Source organism: Triticum urartu, chromosome 2A (genome assembly GCF_056163025.1).
Source record: "Triticum urartu cultivar PI428250 chromosome 2A, HENAU_Tu73, whole genome shotgun sequence".
Taxonomy (NCBI): domain Eukaryota; kingdom Viridiplantae; phylum Streptophyta; class Magnoliopsida; order Poales; family Poaceae; genus Triticum; species Triticum urartu.
This window is the reverse complement of record NC_141874.1, coordinates 403,349,147-403,374,695: the sequence shown is the minus strand read 5'-3', so window position 1 is coordinate 403,374,695 and position 25,549 is coordinate 403,349,147.

The window sequence follows — 25,549 nt, the reverse complement described above, 5'->3', positions numbered from 1 at the left end:
GTGCTCGATCCCAGTGACAGGAAGGGAAACGACATGTATTGTATTGTTGCCATCAAGGATAAAAAGATGGGGTTTATATCATATTGCTTGAGTTTATCCCTCCAAATCATGCCATCTTACCTAATGCGCTACTCTGTTCTTATGAACTTAATACTCTAGATGCATGCTGGATAGCGGTCGATGTGTGGAGTAATAGTAGTAGATGCAGGCAAGAGTTGGTCTACTTGTCATAGACGTGATGCCTATATACATGATCATGCCTAGATATTCTCATAATTATTCGCTTTTCTATCAATTGCTCGACAATAATTCGTTCACCCACCGTAATACTTATGCTATCTTGAGAGAAGCCACTAGTGAAACCTATGGCCCCCGGGTCTATTCTCCATCATATAAGTTTCCAATCTATTTTACTTTGCAATCTTTACTTTCAATCTATATCATAAAAATACCAAAAATATTTATCTTATCATTATTATCTCTATCAGATCTCACTCTCGTAAGTGAGCATGAAGGGATTGACAACTCCTTTATCGCGTTGGTTGTGAGGTTCTTATTTGTTTGTGTAGGTACGAGGGACTTGCGTGTGGCCTCCTACTGGATTGATACCTTGGTTCTCAAAAACTGAGGGAAATACTTACGCTACTTTGCTGCATCACCCTTTCCTCTTCAAGGGAAAACCAACGCAGTGCTCAAGAGGTAGCAATGATCATCATTATTCATTTTTAGAGCATTGCCCTAGTGAGGAAAGGATGATGGAGACAATGATTCCCCCACAAGTCGGGATGAGACTCCGGACAAAGAGAGAAAAAAGTAAAAAAAAGAAGGAAAAAGCAAAGAGAGAAGGGGCATGCTAATTCCACACTTGTGCTTCAAAGTAGCACCATGTTTTTCATATAGAGAGTATCCTATGTTGTCACTTTCATATACTAGTGGGAATTTTTCATTATAGGATTAGATGCACACCCACTTAGTTTTCATTTTGAGTTGTCATACACTTATAGCTCTTAGTGAATTCGTTGCACGACAATCCCTACTCCTCACATTGATATCAATTGATGGGCATCCCCATAGCCCATTTTTTAGCCGCGTCGATGTGAGAGTTTCTTACTTTTCTGTCTTCTCTATATTTACCCCTAATATCATACTCTATTCCACCCATAGTGCTATATCCATGCCCATGCTCATGTATTTCATGAGGGTTGAAAAAGCTGAAGCACATTAAAAAAGTATGAACCAATTGCTTGGCTTGTCATCGGGGTTGTGCATGATAAATACTTTGTGCTAAGAAGACAGATCATGACAAGACTATATGATTTTGTAGGGATAGCTTTCTTTAGCGTTGATATTTTGGAAGACACAATTGTTTGTTGGGATGCCTCTGTATTCATGTCTTTATGGTAAATTATAGACTATTGCTTTGAATCATTTGAAGGAAATATGCCCTAGAGGCAATAATAAAGTTGTTATTTATATTTCCTTATATCATGATAAATGTTTATTATTCATGCTAGAATTGTATTAACCGGAAACTTAGTACATGTATGAATACATAGACAAACAGAGTGCCACTAGTATGCCTCTACTATACTAGCTCGTTAATCAAAGATGGTTATGTTTCCTAACCATAGACATGAGTTGTCATTTGATTAACGAGATCACATCATTAGAGAATGATGTGATTGACTTGACTCAACCGTTAGCTTAGCACGATGATCGTTTAGTTTACTGCTATTGCTTTCTCCATAACTTATACATGTTCCTATGACTATGAGATTATGCAACTCCCGAGTACCGGAGGAACACTTAGTGTGCTATCAAACATCACAACGTAACTCAGTGACTATAAAGATGCTCTACGGGTGTCTTCGATGGTGCTTGTTGAGTTGGCATAGATCGAAATTAGGATTTGTCACACCGTGTATCGGAGAGATATCGTTGGGCCCTCTCGGTAATGCACATCACTATAAGCCTTGCAAGCAATGTGACTAATGAGTTAGTTATGGGATGTTGCATTACGAAACGAGTAAACAGACTTGTTGGTAATGAGATTGAACTAGGTATTGAGATACCAACGATCTAATCTCGGGCAAGTAACATACCAATGACAAAGGGAACAACGTATGTTGTTATGCGGTTTGACCGATAAAGATCTTCGTAGAATATGTAGGAACCAATATGAGCATCCAGGTTCCGCTATTGGTTATTGACCAGAGATGAGTCTCGGTCATGTCTACATAGTTCTCGAACCCGTAGGGTCCGCACGCTTACGTTCGGTGACGATCGGTATTATGAGTTTATGTGTTTTGATGTACCGAAGGTAGTTCGGAGTCCCGGGTATGATCACGGACATGACGAGGAGTCTCGAAATGGTCTATACATAAAGATTGATATATTGAACGGCTATATTCGGACACCGAAAGTGTTCCGGGTGATTTCAGAGAAAACCGGAGTGCCCGAGGGTTACCGGAGCCCCCCCCCCCCGAGGAACTAGTGGGCCTAGATGGGCCTTAGTGGAGAGAGAGAGGTTGCCAGGGCAGGCCGCGCGCCCCCTCCTCCTTAGGTCCGAATTGGACTAGGAGGGGGGTGGCGCCCCCGCCTTTCCTTTCTCTCGCCCACTCCTTCCTTCCCCCTCCTAGTAGGACTACGAAAGGTGAAATCCTACTCCTACTAGGAGGAGGATTCCTCCCCTCCTTGGCGCGCCCTAGGGCCGGCTGGCCTCCCCCCTTGCTCCTTTATATACGGGGGCAGGGGGCACAGTAGAACACAAAAGTTGACATTGTTTAGCCGTGTGCGGTGCCCCCCTCCACCATAATCCACCTCGGTCATATCGTTGCAGTGCTTAGGCGAAGCCGTCTTATGGTACCTTCATCATCACCGTCATCACGCTGTCGTGCTGACAAAACTCTCCTTGGACACTCAGCTGGATCTAGAGTTCACGGGACATCACCGAGATGAACGTGTGCAGATCACGGAGCTGCCGTACCTTCGGTGCTAGGATCGATCGGATCGTGAAGACATTCGACTACATCAACCGTGTTGTCATAATGCTTCTGCTCGAAGTCTATGAGGGTACATGGACAACACTCTTCCCCTCTCGTTGCTATGCATCACCATGACAGATCTTGCGTGTGCGTAGGAAATTATTTGAAATTACTGTGTTCCCCAACATTGGCATCCGAGCCAGGTCTATGTGTAGATGTTATATGCACGAGTAGAACAGAAAGGAGTTGTGGGCATGGGTATATACATATTTCTTGCCATCACTAATTGATTCTTCATTCAGCGGTATTGTTGGATGAAGCGGCCCAGACCGACATTACACGTACGCTTACGCGAGACTAGTTCTACCGACGTGCTTCGCACACAGGTGGCTGGTCGGTGTCAGTTTCTCCAACTTTAGTTGAATCAGATTCAGTGACAAGGGTTCTTTCTGAAGATCAAAAAGAAATCACTATACCCCATTGTGGTTTTTGATGTGTAGGTAAAAACGGTTCTTGCTCAGCCCGTAGCAGCCATGCATAACTTGCAACAACAAATTAGAGGACGTCTAACTTGTTTTTGCAGGGCATGTTGTGATGTGATATGGTCAAGACATGATGCTAAATTGTATTGTATGAGATGATCTTGTTTTCTAATGGAGTTATCGGCAACTGGCAGGAGCCATATGGTTGTCGCTTTATTATATGAAATGCAATTCCCATGTAATTGCTTTACTTTATCACTAAGCGGTAGCGATAGTCGTAGCAGCAATATTTAGCGAGATGACAATGATGCTTCGATGGAGATCAAGGTGTCAAGCCGGTGATGATGGTGATCGCGACGGTGCTTTGGAGACGGAGATCAAAGGCACAATATGATGATGGCCATATCATATCACTTATATTGATTGCATGTGATGTTTATCCTTTATGCATCTTATTTTGCTTAGTTCAGCGGTAGCATTACAAGATGATCTCTCACTAAAATTCAAGTTATAAGTGTTCTCCCTGAGTATGCACCATTGCTATAGTTCATCGTGCCGAGACACCACGTGATGATCGGGTGTGATAAGCTCTACGTTCACGTACAACGGGTGTAAGCCGGTTTTGCACACGCGGAATACTCGGGTTAAACTTGACGAGCCTAGCATATGCAGATATGGCCTCGGAACACTGAGACCGAAAGGTCGAGCATGAATCATATAGTAGATACGATCAACATAGTAATGTTCACCATTGAAAACTACTCCATCTCACGTGATGATCGGACATGGTTTAGTTGATATGGATCACGTGATCACTTAGATGATTAGAGGGATGTCTATCTAAGTGGGAGTTCTTAAGTAATTTGATTAATTGAACTTTAATTTATCATGAACTTAGTACCTGATAGCATTTTGCATGTCTATGTTCTTGTAGATAGATGGCCCATGTTGTTGTTCCGGTGAATTTTAATGCATTCCTAGAGAAAGCTAAGTTGAAAGATGATGGTAGCAATTACACGGATTGGGTCCGTAACTAGAGGATTATCCTCATTGCTGCATAGAAGAATTACATTCTGGAAGCACCGCTAGGTGACAAACCCGCTGCAGGAGCAACGCCAGATGTTATGAACACCTGGCAGAGCAAAGCTGATAACTACTCGATAGTTCAGTGTGCCATGCTTTACGGCTTAGAACCGGGACTTCAACGACGTTTTGAACGTCATGGAGCATATGAGATGTTCCAGGAGTTGCAAGAAAATGCCCGGATTGAAAGATATGAAGTCTCCAATAAGTTCTACAGCTGCAAAATGGAGGAGAATAGTTCTGTCAGTGAACATATACTTAGAATGTTTGGGTACCACAACCACTTGACTCAGCTGGGAGTTAATCTTCCTGATGATAGTGTCATTAACAGAGTTCTTCAATCACTGCCATCAAGCTACAAGAGCTTCGTGATGAACTATAATATGCAAGGGATGGATAAGATGATTCCCGAGCTCTTCGCAATGCTAAAGGATGCGGAGGTAGAAATCAAGAAGGAGCATCAAGTGTTGACGGTCAACAAGACCACCAGTTTCAATAAAAAGGGTAAAGGGAAGAAGGGGAACTTCAAGAAGAACATCAAGACAGTTGCTGCTCAAGTGAAGAAACCCAAGTCCTGGCCTAAGCCTGAGACTGAGTGCTTCTACTGCAAAGGGTCTGGTCACTGGAAGCGGAACTGCCCCAAGTATTTGGCGGAGAAGAAGGATGGCAAAGTGAAAGGTATATTTTATATACATGTTATTGATGTGTACCTTACTAATGCTCGCAGTAGCGCCTAGGTATTTGATACTGGTTATGTTGCTAATATTTGCGACTCGAAACAGGGGCTATGGATTAAGCGAAGATTGGCTAAGGACGAGGTGACGATGTGTGTGGGAAATGGTTCCAAAGTCGATGTGATCGCGATCGGCACGTGATACGTCTCCAACATATCTATAATTTATGAAGTATTCATGCCATGTTTACAATAGTTTTATATGATTTTGGTATGATTTGATTAGAACTAACCCAGACTGACGCTGTTTTCAGCAGAACTACCGTGGTGTTGTTTTTGTGCAGAAATAAAAGTTCTCCGAATGCGATGAAAATCAACGGAGAATTTTTCTGGAAAATATAAAAAATACTGGAACAAAAATCTACTGGAGGGGAGTCCCGTGGGCCCCACGAGGGTGGGGGCGCGCCCATGTGCCTCGTGGACTACCCGTGGGGCCCCCTGACTTGTTCTCGATGCCAACCTCTCCTATAAATACCCAAAGCTCCAGAAGTTAACCTAGATTGGAAGTTCTGCCGCCGCAAGCCTCTGTAGCCACGAGAAATCAATCTAGGCCCTGTATGGCACCTTGCCAGAGGGGGCCATCATCACTGGAGGGCATGGAGGAGGATCCCGGAGGGGCCATCATCACCATGAAGGCCAAGGACCGGAGGGAGAACCTCTCCCCATCCAGGGGGGAGGCCATGGAGGAGGAAGCACAAGGGGGAGAACCTATCCTCCTCTCTCTCGGTGGTGTCGGAGTGCCATCGGGAGGGGAATCATCGCCGCGGTGATCGTCTTCATCAACATACCATCATCATCACCATCCTCATCTCTTTTACGCGGTCCACTCTCCCACACCCCGCTGTAATCCCTACTTGAACATGGTGCTTTATGCCACATATTATGATCCAATGATGTGTTGCCATCCTATGATGTTCTGAGTAGATATCCTTTGTCTTTGGGTTGATTGATGATCTAGATTGGTATGAGTTATATGTTTTATTTTGGTGCTGTCCTATTTTTCCCTCTGTGTCGCGCAAGCGTGAGGGATTCCCGTTGTAGGGTGTTGCAATACATTCATGATTCTCTTATAGTGGGTTGCTTGAGTGACAGAAGCATAAACCCGAGTAAGGGGGTTGTTGCGTATCATATAAAGGGGACTTGATGCTTTAATTCTATGGTTGGGTTTTACCCTAATGATCTTTAGTAGTTGCCGATGCTTGCTAGAGTTCCAATCATAAGTGCATATGATCCAAGAATAGAAAGTATGTTAGCTTATGCCTCTCCCTCATATGAAATTGCAATGACGACTAACAATTGCCCAGACAATTCCGCACATCGATCCACCATTATTCCACACTCGCTATTTATAATATTTAGTAATATATTCTAACTTTATGATAACATCACCTACTTTTATGTTTTAGCTCTCCGATAACATGCAAAGTTATCCTCTTCATACCCACAATGTAGTTTTATTTCTCGTTTCCAGATTGAAGCAAACGTTCGGCGTACGTAGAGTCATATTAGTGGCAAATAGGGCTTGAGAGAATATTGATCTTACCTTTAGCTCCTTGTGGGTTCGACAATCCATACTTATCACTTCCACCATTGGGAATTGCTATGATGATTCCCTGCACTTGGGGATTATCAAGCTCTTTTCTGGCGCCGTTGCTGGGGAGCAATGGCGTGGGGTTGATATTCTCGTGTGTGCTTGTTTACTTTATTCACTAAGTAGATTTTGTTTTTCCTTTTTGTTTATGTTTAGTCGTGGGTGAAACATACAATTTTTTTTAAAGAATGAAAATACAAAAAAAATTACTTGCCTCTCATGCCAAAAAAGTTTTTCAATAAGAGAAGTGATTGGAAGATTATGCATTGAAGAAATGAGGGTCGACCTTGAGCACTTGTGTTCATGCTCATGGAAACAATGTAAAAAAATACATGGAAGCTTCTCTGAAAATAATTATACCCTTGTATATATCCATTGTATTATAAAAATAATGTGCCAAGCCTTGGTTTTAGGATGATTAGATTGCTTGTTTACTTTGTGCAGTACAAAAACAGAAACTTTGGCTGTAGCGCGTGATTTTACTTTTTTTTTACCAGAGAGTCAAATGGGTATGAAACTTTTTGCACATTACTTATGTACAAATTTTTTAAATTTTCATATTTGTTTATAATTGTTTGGAGTTACAGAAGTTTACTAAACTTCCAGATTACTACAGATTGTCCTATTTTTGACAGATTCTGTTTTCTATGAATTGTTCGCTTATTTTGATGAACCTATGGGTAGTATCGGGGGGTATGAACCATGGTGAAGTTAGAATACAGTAGATATATTTCTAATATGAAATTGGAATAAGTTTTCTTTATTACACTAACGGATCTCACAAAGTTTTTTGTTAAAGTTTTGTGTGGATGAAGTGTTCGAAGATCGAGGAGCTCTCAATTTGGGAAGAATAAAGAGAGGCAAGATCTCAATCTTGGGGATGCCCAAGGCACCCCAAGTAAATATTTCAAGGATACTCAAGCATCTAAGCTTGGGGATGCCCTGGTTGGCATCCCATCCTTCTTCTTCAACAATTATCGGTATACCTTAGTTTTTGTTTTGTTCATATAATTTGTGTCCTTTGTGTTTTTGTTTTTCCTTTAAGAACCATGTTAGTATGAGATAGCCCTTTATTGATTTATAGAATACTTCATGTGCTTCACTTATATCTTTTAAGTATGATCTTATAGAATTGCTCTTTGTGCTTCACTTAAATCTTTTGAGTATGGTTTTATAGAATGCTTCGTGTGCTTCACTTATATATTTTGAGCTTGGATATTGGTTAGTCTATATTAATTGTAGAATGCTCCATGAACTTCACTTATATATTTTGGAGTATGTATAATACTATCATCTAAAGTGGATTTAGAAGAGGTTTGCTCCCACTATTCCGAATGAGGAGAATTTTTCTTATGTGGAGAGTAGTAAAATTTCTATGCTTGTAGATCATGAAAAGAATGCTTTATGTAATGGTTATATTGTTGAACTCATTCATGATGCTACTGAAAATTATTATGAGGGAGGAATACATGTTTGTAGGAGTTGCAATAATATCAAGTTTCCTCTCTATATGCTTAAAGTTTTGAAGTTATACTTGTTTTACCTTCCTATGCTAGTTGATTCTTGTTCCCATAAATTGTGTGCTCACAAAATCCCTAGGCATAGGAAGTGGGTTAGATTTAAATGTGCTAGTCATATTCTTCATGATGCTCTCTTTATGTTTCAATTCTTATCTTTTATGTGAGCATCATTGAAATCATCATGCCTAGCTAAAAGGCATTAAATAAAAGTGTTTGTTGGGAGACAACCCGATATTTACCCTTACTGTTTTTGTGTGTTCTCATGATTAAGCTACTGTATTAATCATGTATTATAGATTTTGTTTCGATAAAGTGCCAAGTAAGACCTTTGGGAAGACTTGGGTGAAAGTTAAGGTGATCTTGCTGTAAAAAACAGAAACGTTGAGCTCACAAGATTAGCTATCATTTTTTATAGAAGAGTGTGATTGAGTTGATTATTTTTTCAGAAGATTAATAGACAAATTCCTCACGTCCACCAATTTATTTCATAATTTTTGGAGTAGCAAAAGTATGGTTGGTGTTCAGATCATTACAGACTGTTCTGTTTCTGACAGATTATGTTTTGATTGCATAGTTTGCTTGTTTTCTAGTTTCTATGGCTTATATTTCTCAATATAAATTGTAGAAATGATATTGTGGCACCCCGGCTCAGAGAAACCGGAACGCCTCATATTCTAGCCCAGGGATCAAGGAGAAGTCTTCTGAAATAAGGCACTCCTTAGCATAGAACAAACGAGCTTTCTATTATTACACGAATATGAATACAAGGTCTTCGATATTACAATGAATAACATCGGCACGGTGACACTACACCATCCTCAGTTGTTCTATGCAAGAAGCAGAACAACTCGAAGCAGCGGAAAAACTTCTAGCAGCGGAACAACGATGACGGTGGTGAACTCCACTCCACAGGGACTCTGGCTGGAACGCTTATCCTAGCTCACACGAACGGAAACCACGAGAAGCAATCAAGGAATCACGGCATGACCTTCAAACTAGCATGACATGCCAGGTCAGTACATTGAATGTACTTGCAAGCTCACAATAACCAGAAGCATTCAAGACAAACAATAGCATGGCAATTACAGGTTAAGCATGAATTATCATGAGATCATCAGGATAACATGGCATGAACAACATGAACATGCTACAGCTAGAACAATATGAGCATGTCATGAACATATAAATCTGACGATACTAGCATGCAACATAATGACACTATATGAACCATTTATTCTGCTCGGGTTACCTCGTAACCATAACAGGCATCACATACCATCCTAGGACATCACACGATCATCTCAGGATCAAATCAAGCTTGGTATAAACAATACCATAGTAATCATTAAATGACCACAAGGACACTACAAAAAAAAGACACATCCGACATTTTGGGCCGAACGAATTTTTTTTCTATCATACATATGACACTTCTATGACGATAATTGTGACAAAACCCGGTATCATCATAGATGTGGTGGGCTCCTACTTCTATGACAAAAAATCATGACAGAAAATGGGCTTTTCGTCCTGGGCGGGCCGTAGACGCAGCTGCATGACATTCTTTGGGCCGTCCATGACGGAAAAAAACCATGGTAGAAGCGAGGGGGAGGAAAATTTCGGGGAGTTCCCGGTTACGGTGGGAGGTCGGGGGGCGAGCGATGCACGCTTCTCTCATACACGTACGCGCATGTGTGCGAGGCGTTGGCTCTAACTAAACCCGAGCGATTGCACTGCAGGCTATGCGTTACTGAACCCGAGCGACCGTTCGATGGCTGTTGACTGAACCTGATCGAGCAATTCCTTCGCTTGAAGCCGATCGATGCTGCCTCTGGATGAACAATGAGCGTTGCGGGGGGTTTGGATGAACAGTTCCCGGTGGGGTGGATGAACAGGACCCCGTGGTGTTGCCTCTGGATGAACAGGACCCCAATCGATCGAGCCGGTTGGGGCTGGATGAACAGGACCCCGTGGAGGGCTGGATGAATAGGACCACCCTGTGGAGGGCAGGATGAACAGTAGACGATGGAGGGCAGGATGAAAAGTAGCCCGTGGAGGGGTGGTTGAACAGGAGCCCGTGGAGAGGGCTGGTTGAACAGTAGCCGGTGGAGTAGCGCACGGTGGAGACTGGATGAACAGGAGCCGTGGTTGAACAGTCGCAGGTGGAGGCTGGAGGAGGTCGACGGTGGATGAACAGTAGCTCGTGGAGGCTGGAGGGGGTCGACGGTGGAGATGAACTGTATCCCGTGGAGTCCCGTTTTGCGGTACGCCACACCCCTCCCGATGAACAGGACCCCGTTTCGACCGTAGCACTCCAACACAAGTCCATTTCGTCCATTTTGCGGTACGCCACAGCCCTCCCGATCAACAGGACCCCCATTTCGACCGTAGGAGGTCTGTTTCCTTCGTTTTGCCGTACGCCAGACCCGTCCCGATGAACGCGGTCCCGTTTCAAACGTGGCCGGTCAAACACAACGCCGTTTCCTCTGTTCTACGGTACGCCAAGCCTCGTTTCCATCGCCTGTTCCGTCCAAGCCCTCCCGATGAACACGACGCATTCCGTTGCCTCCCCATGAACATGATGCATTCCGTTGCCTCCCCATGAACACGACGACGACGCTGTTTCTCCGTTCTGACCCAGCCATGTACACAAGCCCTGGCCGTACGTATGCGCGAGTAGGCGTTCAAGACCCCGCCCGTATGTACACATACGTGGCCGTATGTTCTTTCTTGCACCCTGGCCGCTGTACGTACGTGTAAATGCTACGTGCGCGCCTCTACTACGACACGTGCGCGCCTCTACATCGACCAGTATGTACGTACATGTTCACGACCAGAATGACAATGCTACGTACGCTTCGACCAGGTGGGTCCTGACTGTCAGGCACTTCCTTGCCTGCGAAGATGTAGCTGGTCGGTCCCAGCAGTCAGGGGGCGAATCTTTTTTTTGCCCGGACGCACTTCCTTGCGTGCGAAGATGTAGCTGGTGGGTCCCAGCAGTCAGGGGGAAACATTTTTTTCATGAAATACGGTGGCCCGTCCAGTGGCTCCCGCTGTCAGGTGGAGGAATAATTATTTTGCATGTAATAAGGAGGCACTTCCTTGCTGCGGCCGTGGAGCCAGCTGTCAGCCTCTCCACGTACAGTCCACGTCCGATGGAAGCCGTTCCTTGACCACATTGACCACACCGCGCCGAGAGCACCAGGGCGGTGGACGACGGTGAGGCCTAGGAAGGGGACGACGCGGAGCCGGGGAAGACGCGGCAGTGGATGCCCATGCGTAGAGGAGTACGAGGGTTCACTGGTTCGCTGCGGTGTGAGGCTGCCGTCGCCGCAGAATAACAGGGGGTGTGGGTGAGTAGAGGGATGGCCTGGCCAGCGGTTGGAGCAGTAGGGGCGGTGAGGCCTCCACCGCATCGCAGCCGGCCACGGGAGGCAGGAGCACGAGGCACGACCGGCGCTAGTTTGGGCGGCTGGAGCAAGAAGACCAGAGGTTCAAGAAGCACTACGGCCGTTGGATGGACATCGTACGGTCACTGGAGCTAGAATCATGCATATTGACTAAGTTGACAAAGCCCTCCATCCCCGTAGACTTAGTAGGCCCACAAGTCAGCCTCCCACCAAGGTGGGTCCCAGCTAGCAGGCGGTATTCATTTTTTTGAGCGTAATAAGGAGGCACTTTCATGCATGCAAAGACATAGCTGGTGGGTCCGAGCTGTCAACGGCGGTAACGTTTCCTTCACGAAATACAGAGGCCCTTTTGGTGGGTCCCTGATGTCATGTGGAGGAATCATTATTTTGCGCGTAATAAGAAGGAATTTCCTTGCGTGCGGCCGTGGACCCAGCTGTCGGCCTCTCCATGTACAATCCACTTCAGATGCATGTCAGTCGTTGACCATGTTGACCAGGCCGCGCCGAGAGCACCAGGGTAGTGTACGACGGCGAGGCCTAGGAAGGGAACGACATGGAGGCAGGGAAGACTCGGCCGTCGTTTCCCACGCGGAGGGGAGTATGACTGTACAAGGGTTTACTAGTTCGTCTGTCGTCGCCGAAGAATAACAGCAGGTGTGAGTGAGTAGAGGGATGGCTAGGCCAGCGATGGGAGTACGGTGGGGCGGTGAGGCCTGTGCGGCAGCAGAGCCTGCCGCGGGGAGGAGGGAGCAGGCAGTCCCGCCGGTGCCTGTTTGAGCGGCTGGAGAAGGAAGAGCAGAGATTGAAGAAGCACGACGGCCGTTGGATGGCCATCCAACAATCACTGCTTGTGCGTCAACCTTTTTTTTAGGAAAGCCTCAAATCTGTGGAAAATAGCATAAAGCCCATCTGCCATTATTTCTAATAATTTATAGCCCATTTACTAATTATTAAGGTTTTTTTGGAGCCCATATTCTTTTTGTTAGCATTACAGCCCATATTGTGGCCACGATTAAAAAATTATACGAAATTTTGCATATTTTGGTGCGGTCCGAACTGTTTTTAATCCCGAAATTTCGACTCATATTCAAACTGATTTTAAAAATAAATGTATGTCAATATAAAATCCAACAAATTCTCCATGCATAAAAATTAATGTAATTTCAAATCTCGAAATGAAGAAAAGATATTTGAAACTAATTGCCGGTTTGATGTGTTTTAAAAATGTACAGCCCATTTCTCATTACTGATGGGCCATTTTCTCGGCCAGCCGAATGAAAGCTATCCTCGTCTTGAAAGATTTGCAGCCCAACAGGCCTGACAAAGCGACTTACTTGGCAAATCACAAAAAAACTAGGTTGTGGCCATGGACACAGCTGTCAGCCTCTCCACGTACAGTACTCTTCCGATGGAATGTCGTTGACCATGTTGACCACGCCGTGCTGAGAGCACCAAGGCGGTGGACGACGGCAAGGCCTAGGAAGGGGACGATGTGGAGCCGGGGAGGACGCGGCAGTGGATGCCCATGCAGAGAGGAGTACGAGGGTTCACTGGTTCGGCTGTGGTGTGAGGCTGTCGTCGCCGCAGGGCCTGGCTAGCGATGGGAGTAGTAGGGGGCGATGAGGCCTCATCGGCAGCACAGCAGGCCACTGGAGGCAGGAGCAGGCGGTCTCCCCGGCGCTGGTTTGGGCGGCTGGTGCAAGAAGAGCAGCGATTGAAGAAGCAGCAGGACCGTTCGATTCAAATCCAATGGTTACTGCTGCTAGAATCGTTTGTCGACTAAGTTGACAAGCCCTGCGTATGCGTCAACTTAGTAGGCCCACAAGTCAGCCTCCCAACCGGTGCGCCCCAGATGTCAGTGGGAGGAATCATTTTTTTCGTGTAATAAGGAGGCAGTTGATTGCGTGCGGCCAGGCCAGCGGAGGGAGTAGGGTGGGCCGAGGAAGCCTGCGCGGCATCACGGCGGGCCACAAGAGGAGGGAGCAGGCAGTCCCGCCGGTGCTAGTTTAGGCGGCTGGAGCAGGAAGATCAGAGATTGAAGAAGCACGTCGGCCGTTGGATGGACATCCAACACTAACTGCTGCTAGAATCGTGTGTTCACTGACAAAGCCTTGCGTAAACAAGTCAGCCTCGAAATCTGTGGCGTGTACAGCCCATTTGCTATTATTTTTATAATTTTTACTCATTTTCTAATTCATATGGAATTTATTGCAGCCCGTTTTCCATTTTTAGAATTCCTGGCCATTTTCTGGTCAGTACCAGGGTCAAAAAATTAACTAAATATGTGGGAAATTTTGAAAATTCACAAATTTTTTCTGGGGAACGAAATATTCTTAACCCAAAAATTAATAGCCATACTAAAACAAATTTAAAAATAAATTAGTACTATGTCATGTTAAATCCAATGAAATACGTATAAGATATCAGTGAAGAACAAAAACAAAAAAAGAAACTTATATCCCATTTGCTATAATTTTTTTGGAATTTTCAACCCCTTTTGATATTACTTTTAACAGACATTGACCATACTCTTAAGCCAGGCCGGAATGCATCCCTCCTCATCTTGAAAGATTTGCAGCCCAGTAATTCAGAGAAAACAAATAGGCCTAGCTTGGGTATTCTTCAAAAAGAAATACTGGGCTACCTATTTTCCCAAAGAACTGGTGCATGAGCATTTAGCTTTATTTATTTATTTACTTATTTATGTTTAGGGGACCATGAGCATGTACCTGGGCCGGATTCATGTGAGATCCTCCCTTCCAGTTAATTATGGGCTTCTCTATTGGGCCTTCATCAGTGGGCTACATGTTATCAACAAGTGGAAAATGTGTTCCGAGTTTCAAAAAAAAGTGTTCCGTACTATAAATAGTATGCGCTACGTACGGTATGGGGCACTAAAGGATCGAACCGTGCAATGACTTCCAAAACATTGTGTTTGTCGTTCTAACAACACATTTATTCAACCAACAGACCAAATATAGTAATGATTGTACATTGAAAACAGCAGCAGCAACCAGGGCTGGGGGTGCAACTGAAGCAGTAAGCAGGCCAGAAGAGTGAATATGCGGCTCTCTCTTCCAAACCAAACATCAGCCATCATTACAAAAGGGCTCCCAAAAAAAACAAGTGTATGCATCAAACTAAATAAAGATCCTACTACACCAAGTGTACACATCTAACTAACTGGCTCAGTTAGACGTTACTAATTTTTTTTCGAAACGGAGGAAAAAGAATTGCCTCGTCGAATAATTAAGAAGAAGAGAATTTCCTGGTTAATCTATGGAAAACCAGGCTAAAACCGAAGACGTTACTATTTATTAAGCTGCAGTGCAGTCGCAGATGGAGAGGAGTGGGAAACTTCACTGGTTCGGGTGCGCGGCAGCACAGCCGCGGTGGTTAGAAGGGAAAACATAAATTGGACACGACATTACTTTTATAAGAGACCTGCGTTTTATACCCCACAGTAGGCATACTAACAAGTTCACACACAAATACAACCGAAAAGGTAAACATTCATATGAAACTCAGGTTCACAGGACACGTTCATATCCATAGCCAACATTCACAATCAACAACTCAAAAGATTCATATATACACAAGCTCAGCATATCTATGCATCCAAATGATTGATAGATCACACTACAATATTCATACATAATTTACAAAAAGATTCAGATATACGCATGTTCAGTATGTTTATGCATCCAAATGATTGAGAACACAGCCAATATGATCCATGGACGAACTTTAATTACCTAGGGTACAGACTGGTAAATGGTGTTCAATCGGAGGTACTTCTTGCTAAAATTAGTTCTTGTACGAGTAAACTTTCGAGTACATAAGAGGCAGCACAAACAATCTGAACTTTGCTTGTAGGTTTATCCTCAAATAGTGGCCTCGTGCCCAGGGAGGTTTGAGCAACTTGGCCACTACTTTCATCCAACCAGTTTACTGGGTTATCTTGGTCCTGTATCTCGCCAAAATTCTATATTGAAGACGAGAAAGGAGGCGGTTGAGAAAATGAACCACCCAAATTTTTTGTTCAGTTCAACTGAAATGGAGCATCCTTGGCGTGCACACTGATAAAGTGCCAGATAAATATGCGTGTCAACCAACTTGTCTGGAATCTTTGGACTCCATGCCATATAGTTCGCTACCATATGTGCCGATAACCAAAAGGCACAAGTTGGGACCAAAGACTGGACTGCATTTTTCTGGGCTATGCACCAAGCAATATTTTTGGCGTTCACTCTCCTAACACTTAGAGTTTGACAATTGGTTGACGCCGGTTGATACTCGAATGAATATAGGCACTTCTTGTCAACATCGATGCTTGTCTGAGTGAACTTTGGAGTACATAGCAGCAGCATAAGTACCTATCCATCTGATCATTTTGTGCAGTTCTACTGAAATCACCCAATGTAATGATTTGCCTGCGAGTTCAGGCTCCAAATTACTCCTTTATGAAATCGGCAAACAGTAGCACAATACCAAATTACCAATACATATGACAGGCACAATAATCAGGATAAAGACCAGTACCAACCTATGTGAGGTAGCATATCAATTACTATTTCCTTTGATTGGAAGCCGAGATAAGCCAAGCGACTGACAGCAAAGGAAGAAAGCATGTGGAGTTTAGCAACTGACAGGAAAGGACAGAAGCTGTCGAGGCAATGAAGCACCCAAAGTTTTTGTGCAGTTCCACCAAAATCGAGCATCCCTGTTGGCACATATATTGAGAGAGTGAGATTACTGTAATAGTGGGACTAGTTTATGAAACATACACTAACAAATAGAAGCACCCTCATTATCTTAATGGGTAAAGTTAGCAACATAGTAGTCTTGCTTAAAGAGAGGTATTAGTTTATTTAATCAGTGCCAATTAGCTCAACTCAACACTCAAAGCATTGCCATTTATCATAGGTTGCAAAACTTTAACGTGCAAAGATAAAGGAGTTTCTCATGACAGTAGCATGATACAAATAGAGATGACAGCAAACTAATATGGAAGAAGGCCTTAGGCCCGTACCAACCTGAGAAAAAAAAGCTTATTCATGTAGTCCCATAAGAGATGATAAAGCGCTCACTTGAATCACACAATAGTATATATTTTTGTGCACTTCAAATGTATGGTTGAAATCACTCTTGTTTACTAGTGCTGAGATTATATCGAAAGATTATCAAGAACTTCCGGCAGAGTTAAAGCACTGGCTGGGATACAGTTCATTCTATTGTCTTGTGTAGTTCCATTTAATGTATGATTGACACAACATGATCCCTGTTTACACAAGTAGGAACAAGGTGAAACCTTCATTATCTTAGTGAGAAAGGATTGGAAGACATTAGCATATTACTCAACCAGTAGCATCAAATTCATGATGGACAATATGCAAAACATTGCCTCATTGAACCAATGGCAATAAATTGACATGCAAAACAATAGCACTATTATGTCATGACACTAATAATATTCCCTCCCTGCTCCACCACATGTTTCACCTCCATAGACAAACATACACACGTACATGATTCAGCATAGGGTCCTACTAAATATTTGTTTAACTCCAATAGGAAAATTAGGCAGTAATAAATTAGTGGTACTTAAGTACTCCTAATTAATTAAGTGAGATAGCAGAAGTGGAAGGGCTCACTGGAGGATCATCTCACATGTAAGGTAGTCGTTGCCGGAGCCCTTGAATGGCCTCGACTGAGGCCTCTGGCTTCAGCAAGATCGCCTTGGCACTATTTATTCTTCTTCTTCCTCTTCATGCTCTGTTTCTCTTTCGCCTCACCAGTTGGTGAAACCAAGTACATGATTGGCGTTCTAATTCAGAATTGGTTTTGTCAGTGAGGGAGTACAAGTGTACTAGTAAAAAACAGCATTATTTTCTCATGGCAGTCCGAAAATAGAGATGAACACATGCATTAAATACCATTCTTACCTAAAGGAAGGTTATGGCGCCAATATGGATGATGAGGATTGGAACATAGATCTCCCTGTGTGCAGTTCCACCAAACTGAACCAACTGTTCCATTCTGACATTCCAGTTAAACAACACAAAAGTCACTTCTTTTAAGAAGAGTTTTGTGCATTGCACCAAAAGGTCACAACAGCAACCAGGTGAATTGGATATCCCTGTTTGCACAAAAAGGCACAGAGGATACAGTCAGAGTCTCAAACAATTACAGGCAAAAACATTTGGCTAAACTTGTCATGGCTTATAACAGTGGGTGCACCAGCAGTCCAGCACCATGTACGTAAACAGGGGCATAAAGTGGTGATTCATAGTTTGTTGGCCCGAGAAACAAACATCCAAGAAACATATCTAGGTTGGTCCCATTTTTGTTCACTCTAGCCACCTACTCCTATGTGTGGATAGCAAATCTAGTCTTGGTCATACCACTGTGTACAGCGTTACCCCTATATTTCCCTTTTCGACCAAGAGACCGGTTGGATGACTAGTCTGTACTACTTTCACCCCCTTTCCTTCCTGTTTGTACTAAGTTCGATGTACACACAGGCGGAGCTATGTGTATGGCTGAGGGGGCTGTGGCCCCCCCAAACCTGGTAGCTTTTGTGAAGATTTTTTTAAGATGGCATAGATTGAGAAAAATAGGGACTTTTACCCCTTCATAAAGCCATATTTTGCCATTGCCCCCCCCAATGATCCTGTGCTAGCTCCGCCACTGGATGTACATACTAAATTCCCCCACCCCCACTTTATTTCTTGTTTGAACCAAGTACTCCCTCCATCCGGAATTACTTGCCATCAAAATGGATGTGTCTAGAACTAAAATACATCTAGATACATCCATTTCAATGACAAGTATTTTCGGACGGAGGGAGTACAAGATTTGACTCCATGAAGTAGCTTTACCTCTAACAATAGAAAAAAATATGTGACGTTGGACCATCCGATCGAGAGGGGCTGACAGGTAGAAAATGATGCACATGCAGCGACGTAGCGAGCTCGGGAAGTAGAGCTAAGGCGGTTTCGAATGAAGATATACCTGAAGGTCATCGGGGTGTGGATAGGTGGGCGGCGGGAGGCCGGATCCGCCCATAGGCAACGACGAAGGGATCTGAGGACCTTCCGCGTCGACGCTCGGCCAGAGATAACGGTGCGGCCGGCAGTGGGTCTCCTCCCTCGCTGTCGACGACGGCCTAAACGCTGCCCCTCCTCCCCTTCACCGGCGGAGGGGGATACGTCCGGATTTGTAACCAGCTATGAGGATAGAAAGCCAGTGTTTTTTGAAGGGAGAAAGATGGTGTTACTACCCCTATCTTGTTTAAATCTGGAGAGGATGAGAGTGTGTGAATAGAGCAACCCTAGCAAGCAAGCGCGGAGGCTCCGGCCTATATATACGTAGTGAGCAACCCTAGCAAGCAAGAAACCCCTATCTTCGTCAACTCATACAAGACCGAGAAATTTCATTACTACAACGCCCTCTCCCTCGCGGACTTAGCTCCGGTGCCTTAACTGCACCTGCCTTTGGCTGCATGACAGGAGGGCCAACCACCTGTTGAGCCCACCTGTCATGGACGCATAGGCAAGAGTAGTAAGTTGAAGCTTTCACTATCCCTCCCGCACGAGGTGGACGGACATGCAGCAGTGCATTCGATACTGTAGAAGTAGGAGTAATCATTATTGTTCGTCTTCTCGAAGAGGCGAAGAGCCAAGCGTAACCCAAACGTGGCAGTTGCGAACGCTCGCGTGGTGCGGTTCCTTGGAGTACTAGCCAGGCTCTTGCATGAGACAAAATTTCTATTGTTTAACAATTAAACTCCATTTCCATTGGTTGATACTCATTCTGCATAGGTCCACGCGCTTAGCACCGTTTCCTCCTGGGGTCACCATTGTTTATTTGCTAATTAATAGCATTGCATGCAATGAACTAGCCATTGCAAGTCATTAAAAGCATGCACACCTCTCATCTCTTATTGGTTGATATGTCAAGAAACAAGAAACAAGGTAGAAGTTAATGCACCGCGCCTAAGTGTTTTCGGACTATTTGGTTTTCGTAAGGCTGGTCATAGTGGGGAGTAACTTAGACTAGTGTCATGCATATGACACTAGCCTAAATTACTACCTTCATAATGCAAAGTAACATAATAGTAGTATTTTAGATGGCTTCATTTATTAGCTTGTAGACTCATCTTATCTTGAAAAGCGCTATGTTACAGTAACATATTATGTTACCACCTCTCATTAATTAATTGCCACATAAGAAAAAAATTCTTGGAGTGCGCTATGTTACTAGCTAAGTTACTCCCACTATGGCTAGCCTAAGATGACTTAAACACCTAGACGGAGGGAGTAGTATAGCCCTGTAAACCGGAAAGGAGTATTTGCCTTTCTAGAGATTTCAACAAGTGACTAGACTACACCGTGTGCAGTACTCCCTCCCTTCTGGTTTATAGGGCTCAAATCTCAAATCTCATGAACCAAGGCATTTTGCGATTGGACGAATGTATCTCGTACTTTACAAAACTACCCTAATTAAACTCATCCATTAATTACGTAGTTCTCTCGTTTTCCTCTCCACCTTGGTCGCGGTGAACAATATTGAGCACTCCTATATGACTAGCCGCTCTATCTACATGCGGGACATTTCAAAGCATCCGGGCCCGCGTGCCATCCACCAAATCACAGCGAGGTGCTACAGTCGAGACTCGCCTGTAACCCTGGTGTGGCCGTCATGACCCATCATATCACAAAACCCACACCTTTACCAGCAGTGGTAAGGTGGCCTCCAAGTTGGACTGGACGAAGCAACCATCATTTCACTGGAATGCTCGTTCAAGCCCTTTCTTCCCTTTCTTGAAGAAAACCTCACTCCAGGCTACTCACTTCTGCCATTTTTCTTCTGTACCAACGAAGGAAAGGTGGGCAAATCAGTTATGCTGCTATATTTTCATTCCAAGAATCTTCTTTTTGCGAAGCACCGACCGATTCTCACATCCTATTCTTTTCCCATTTTCATTGCGATTGTGGTTTCCTTTCGATTGCTTTTTGTTTGTCAGTTCATTGATGGATCCTGGAGCACTAGGAAAAGAGTTGCCGACGGACAACCCACTGGAGACAACGATCTCCAGGAAGCGAGCACCGACCAATGAGTTGACCATGTTGGCGGGCCAACCCATGGAGACGAAGAACTCCAAGAAACAAGCATTAGCCAAAGAGTTGAGGACGTTGGCAGACAAACTCCTCAAAGGAAGTTGGAAGAACGGCAAGGGCCCCACCGTGCCTACCCCAGGAACTCTGATTGCCACCTATGTGAGGCTCAAGACCGATTTTGAGGAGATAGTCTCCGTTGAGAAGCAGTATTCCCCTGGCAAGGTGATGGCCCCCATCGAGGACGAGGAGATGGCCCCCGGAGGGATGAGATCCCCCGGTGAGCTGCACAAGGTAAAAAATGGCTTATTACCAGAGTTGTGGTTTTTGATTATTTGCAATGTGCTTGCTAATATGTTAGGGTTGTGCAGGTGCCGGTGGGCGTCCTTGATGATTCCGATGCCATGGCCTGTCCTGTTGGCATCGCCCCGGAGATCGATTCCGATGCCGCTGTCCATCCTGTGGGCATCGCCCCAGAGATCGATTCCGATGTCGCGGTCAGTCCTATGGACATCGCCCCAGAAATCGATTCCCATACCGCTGTCCGTGCTGTGGTCATTGCCCGAGAGATCGATGACAAGAAATAGTTGGTCGGGCTAATCCTTCCGGGTAGTTTGCATTGCCCTGTGTTTAATTACCAGAACGATGCGGGTTATCAAACCATCTTAGGGCTAGTGCACTGTCTTATGTGGGCGGATCTTGCTACTTTTGTTTGATAGTGAATCATGTGATGAATCATGTGAACCCTCTCCGAGTTATGGAAACAGATGTATCCTCACCAGCTTTTGATGTAATATATGGCATGATTAGATGTAAGTTTGAACTGTTTATCATATCAGCAGGGCTTGTTTGATGATTCTTGGTGTTAGTAGGCTAGCTACTGTGCAAGCTATAGTACTTGCAAAACACTCACCGAAGAGAAACGTTGGGGCTGATGAGCTCGTGGTACACTTATACTTATCCCTTGTCGATCAACCAATAGCCCTAGGTCCTAAAATTGTAGGCTTAGCGATCGATGACCTAGGCGGGCTAGTTTGGCCTAGTGGGTTTCAGTGATATCACGTGCAACACAAAATCATACCAGTGCAGAGACGTACTCCCTCCGTTCCAAAATAGATGACCTAGGCGGGCTAGTTTGCCCTAGTGGGTTTCAGTGATATGACGTGGTATAGTGCCGTCCAGTCTTTGCGTGTGGTAGCAGTATTGCGGGTACAGTAAGTTTTCTTGAAGAAGCGGAATTCAACGAAGTCATGATGGTTCCTTCGTCCGAACAACTTACAGTGGGAAAGGTTGGGCCTGCGATACGACAGGGGTAGACCAGGATAATTTTGTGCATGGCAGGTGGACCAGGATGGTCGACGTCCCACATGTCGGCGAATGAAAGTATTCTTTCCGATATAGTGGACGAGCAACGAGTATTCATTGTTTATTTTTGATGAAAGCTATTGTCTCCAGTGTTACAACGGAGGAGTGTGAAACACGGCAGCCCAGTGAACTTGGCATGTGCACCACTCCCTCCTTCCTCATGTAATGCCCAGGTTACAGCTTTTTCTCACTTTCTCTCTATCTATTTCCTCTCAAATGTTTTTTACCTTTCTTTTTTTAAGACACAATTGTTTTTTATGCCTTTTTTGGAATTATTTTTTTATACCTAGGAGCACGTGTAGAGACGGGCTCTTGCAGAGCCCACTCCTTGACTTTGTCAATGCCTCTCTCTCCTCCACATAAGGAGTACTACTTGCTATGCATGCATGCGGCGGGCAGCTGGCGTCTTGAGGGGCCAGGGCGGTGAGAGCGGGCTCCGGAAGCGGTTCGGACTCTAGCATAATTTTGGTTTTTACAGTATTTCTTTCTCCATTGACAGGTAGGCCCGCGTAGATAGATAAAGAACACGAGCTAATGAGGCGCATGCGGACTGTTTGACTGGTCAACCAGACAAATACGGAGCTTTACGCTGAGCCAGTGACCGTATAATCACCATATCTCGTATACAATGATCAAAGTGAGCTATCAAGACAAGTTCGATGACCGCCAATGCATTTTACTCAGTAATAAATGACCAGGATTGAACGGGAATCCAAATATTCTTCGTCTTCTGTCCTTGAGCTCTTGACAAATCAATGCACTATATGGTTGTTCGGCCACTCCGCCCCAGAGCTCTCACCAAGCGTTGCTCATGCCACCACGCCGCACACTAACCGGTAAGGCAGCGATGGCATCCCGCCGCGCCGAGTTCCTCGCCGCCCACGACCACACACAAAATGGTAGGGAAGCGATGGCATCCCTCCGTGCCGAGTTCCTCGCCGCTCGCGACCTCACAACTATGTGGGAGGAATTTGAAGATGCCAATGCCGAATGGGCGGTAGAGCAAGAGGCGGCCAAAGCCGCACAGAGGGAGCGGAAAAGTCAGAAAGCACTCAAGAAAAGAGAGGCCCTCCACCGCAAGAAAGAAAAGGATGCACGCGCTACTGCGGAGAGGTCGGCGGAGATCCAAGCACGGTGGGTTGTCGCCGACAAAGCCAGGAAGGAGAACGACGGCGTCTGGCCAGCATGTGAGAATTAGTAGTACTAGTAGTTAGGGCGTGTGTGTGTGTGTCTGAGTACGAGCATGTACCAGTACTACTAGTTACTACTGTAGTTTTTAGAGCAAATAACCAGTACTTTGGCCTAGACTAAATGGAAAAATTCCTATCCTAAGCATCAAATGGCATCTCTTCCTCTATAGGAATTGAGATGCATGTCATCTCACTTCCTATGATTTTCATATTCCTATCCTATGAACGAAAGGAGGCCTCTGTTGGAGTAACTACTGTAGCTAGCAGTACTGTTGGTACAGTAGTTTTCTTTAAGAAGCGGAATTCAACGAAGTCATGATGGTTCCTTCATCCAAGCAACTTCAAAGTGGGAAGTGGGCTTGTGGTTTGACGGCTCATTAGTAATTGTTATTGCGGCGCGACAACCTGGGTGACTCCCTTGGAGTTCTGCATGCATGGCAAGTGGACCAGGATGGTCGACGTCCCACATGTTGGCGAACGGAAGTATTCTTTCCGATATCGAGGAGCAAGGAAACCGCGTGGTATAGTATCACTCCTGATTGGTTCACAAAAAAAATAGTATCACTACCGATTTATAATTATTTTTTATTTCTGATGAATGCTAGCGTTTCAACTCTTACGATGAAGGGTGCCAAACACGGCACATGCTGGATGTCCCACACGTCAGCGAAAGGAGTGGGACATGAACAGCGTGGTAGAGCCCAGCGTAAAAAACAGCGTGGTAGAGCGTCTCCACTTCTTCCACTTCTGGGTCGGAGACCACACGTAGTAGTACTTAGTGGTATGAATGATACAAAGTGCGGCTTGGAGACAAAGACACGTCTAGTTGGAAGGTCTCGAGGCATACACATAAACAAATATAAAAGTTAATATGTGCCTCCAACTAATATAGTAGTAGTAGAGTACTTAGGCACGTACTCCATAACATCACCGTGCATTGCACGTACAACATTTAGTGGTAGTACATAGTAAGAGACAAATGCCGCCCAAGAGTTCCCTTCTCGACCTACTTTTGGGTGTTTGGTAGAGTGTATGGAGGGTGCATGAGTCCACACTAGTTTAGCACAAATACACTAGAAGCATGCATGAAGAGGGGTGTTGAGTTGAGCATGCATGAAGAGGGAACAACTATGCTAAGACGAGAACGCAACCAAACACACCCTATATGCCACGCATGTTCATACCATTTGTGCCTTTCTACTTCACTTACTGCGCTACATTACTCAGGTTCGTACGTCCACTCCTGGGTACATGTTCGTCTCGTAGTTCCAGTCCCACGTGTTCTTCATATAGATGGAACTATCCTTGCATAACACATGCACCTTGATGCTAGATGTCTCGCGTGTTGGCAAAAGGATGAACAAAGCTCACGTAAAAAACTAGAGTGGAAGAACATAGATTCCGGACGACCGAGAAGGAGCAAAGAACCTTGTGGTGGAGCGTCTGCACTCATAATATTTAATATTATTCAGCGATATAAAATTAACCAATCATCTCCACAGTGGACTGGAAGAGTATGAAACACGACAGCCCAGTGTAGTATCATACTAGTACATGGCTAACCCACACTATCACCATATTTCTTGGCTTCCGTGCGACAGCTATCTCTAGTAATCCAGCAGCCTGTATCGCTTCTCCCTCCTCGTCTCTATCAAAGTGCGGCGGGCTGGTGTTTCTGCCGTCTATTGAGGTCGGTTAACTATCACGTGTTAGCGACATGCCAAGAGCATTCTAAAAAAAATTCCTTTCACGTTCCGTTCTCAAAAAGAAAAAAATCCTTTGATGTACGAATTTTCCTGTATGCTTTGAGCAACTTGCATGTCCTATACTGCTCCTGTTTGATACTCTAACTTAGCTAGAGGTTAGACTAACTCATTACTAACCCTGAACTAATTGTAGCCAAAGAGGTGTTTGGGTGACAGGGTTAGATTGACAATAAATGCACTTCATGGAGAGAGAAAAGTGATTTTTCAGTGGTCCCAATGAGAACTATCTCCAGTTAGCACCTCTTGGGTGGGATAGTTTTTTTTGGTGGGTTCGGTGCAACTTGCTCCAATTTAAACCCTCATGCT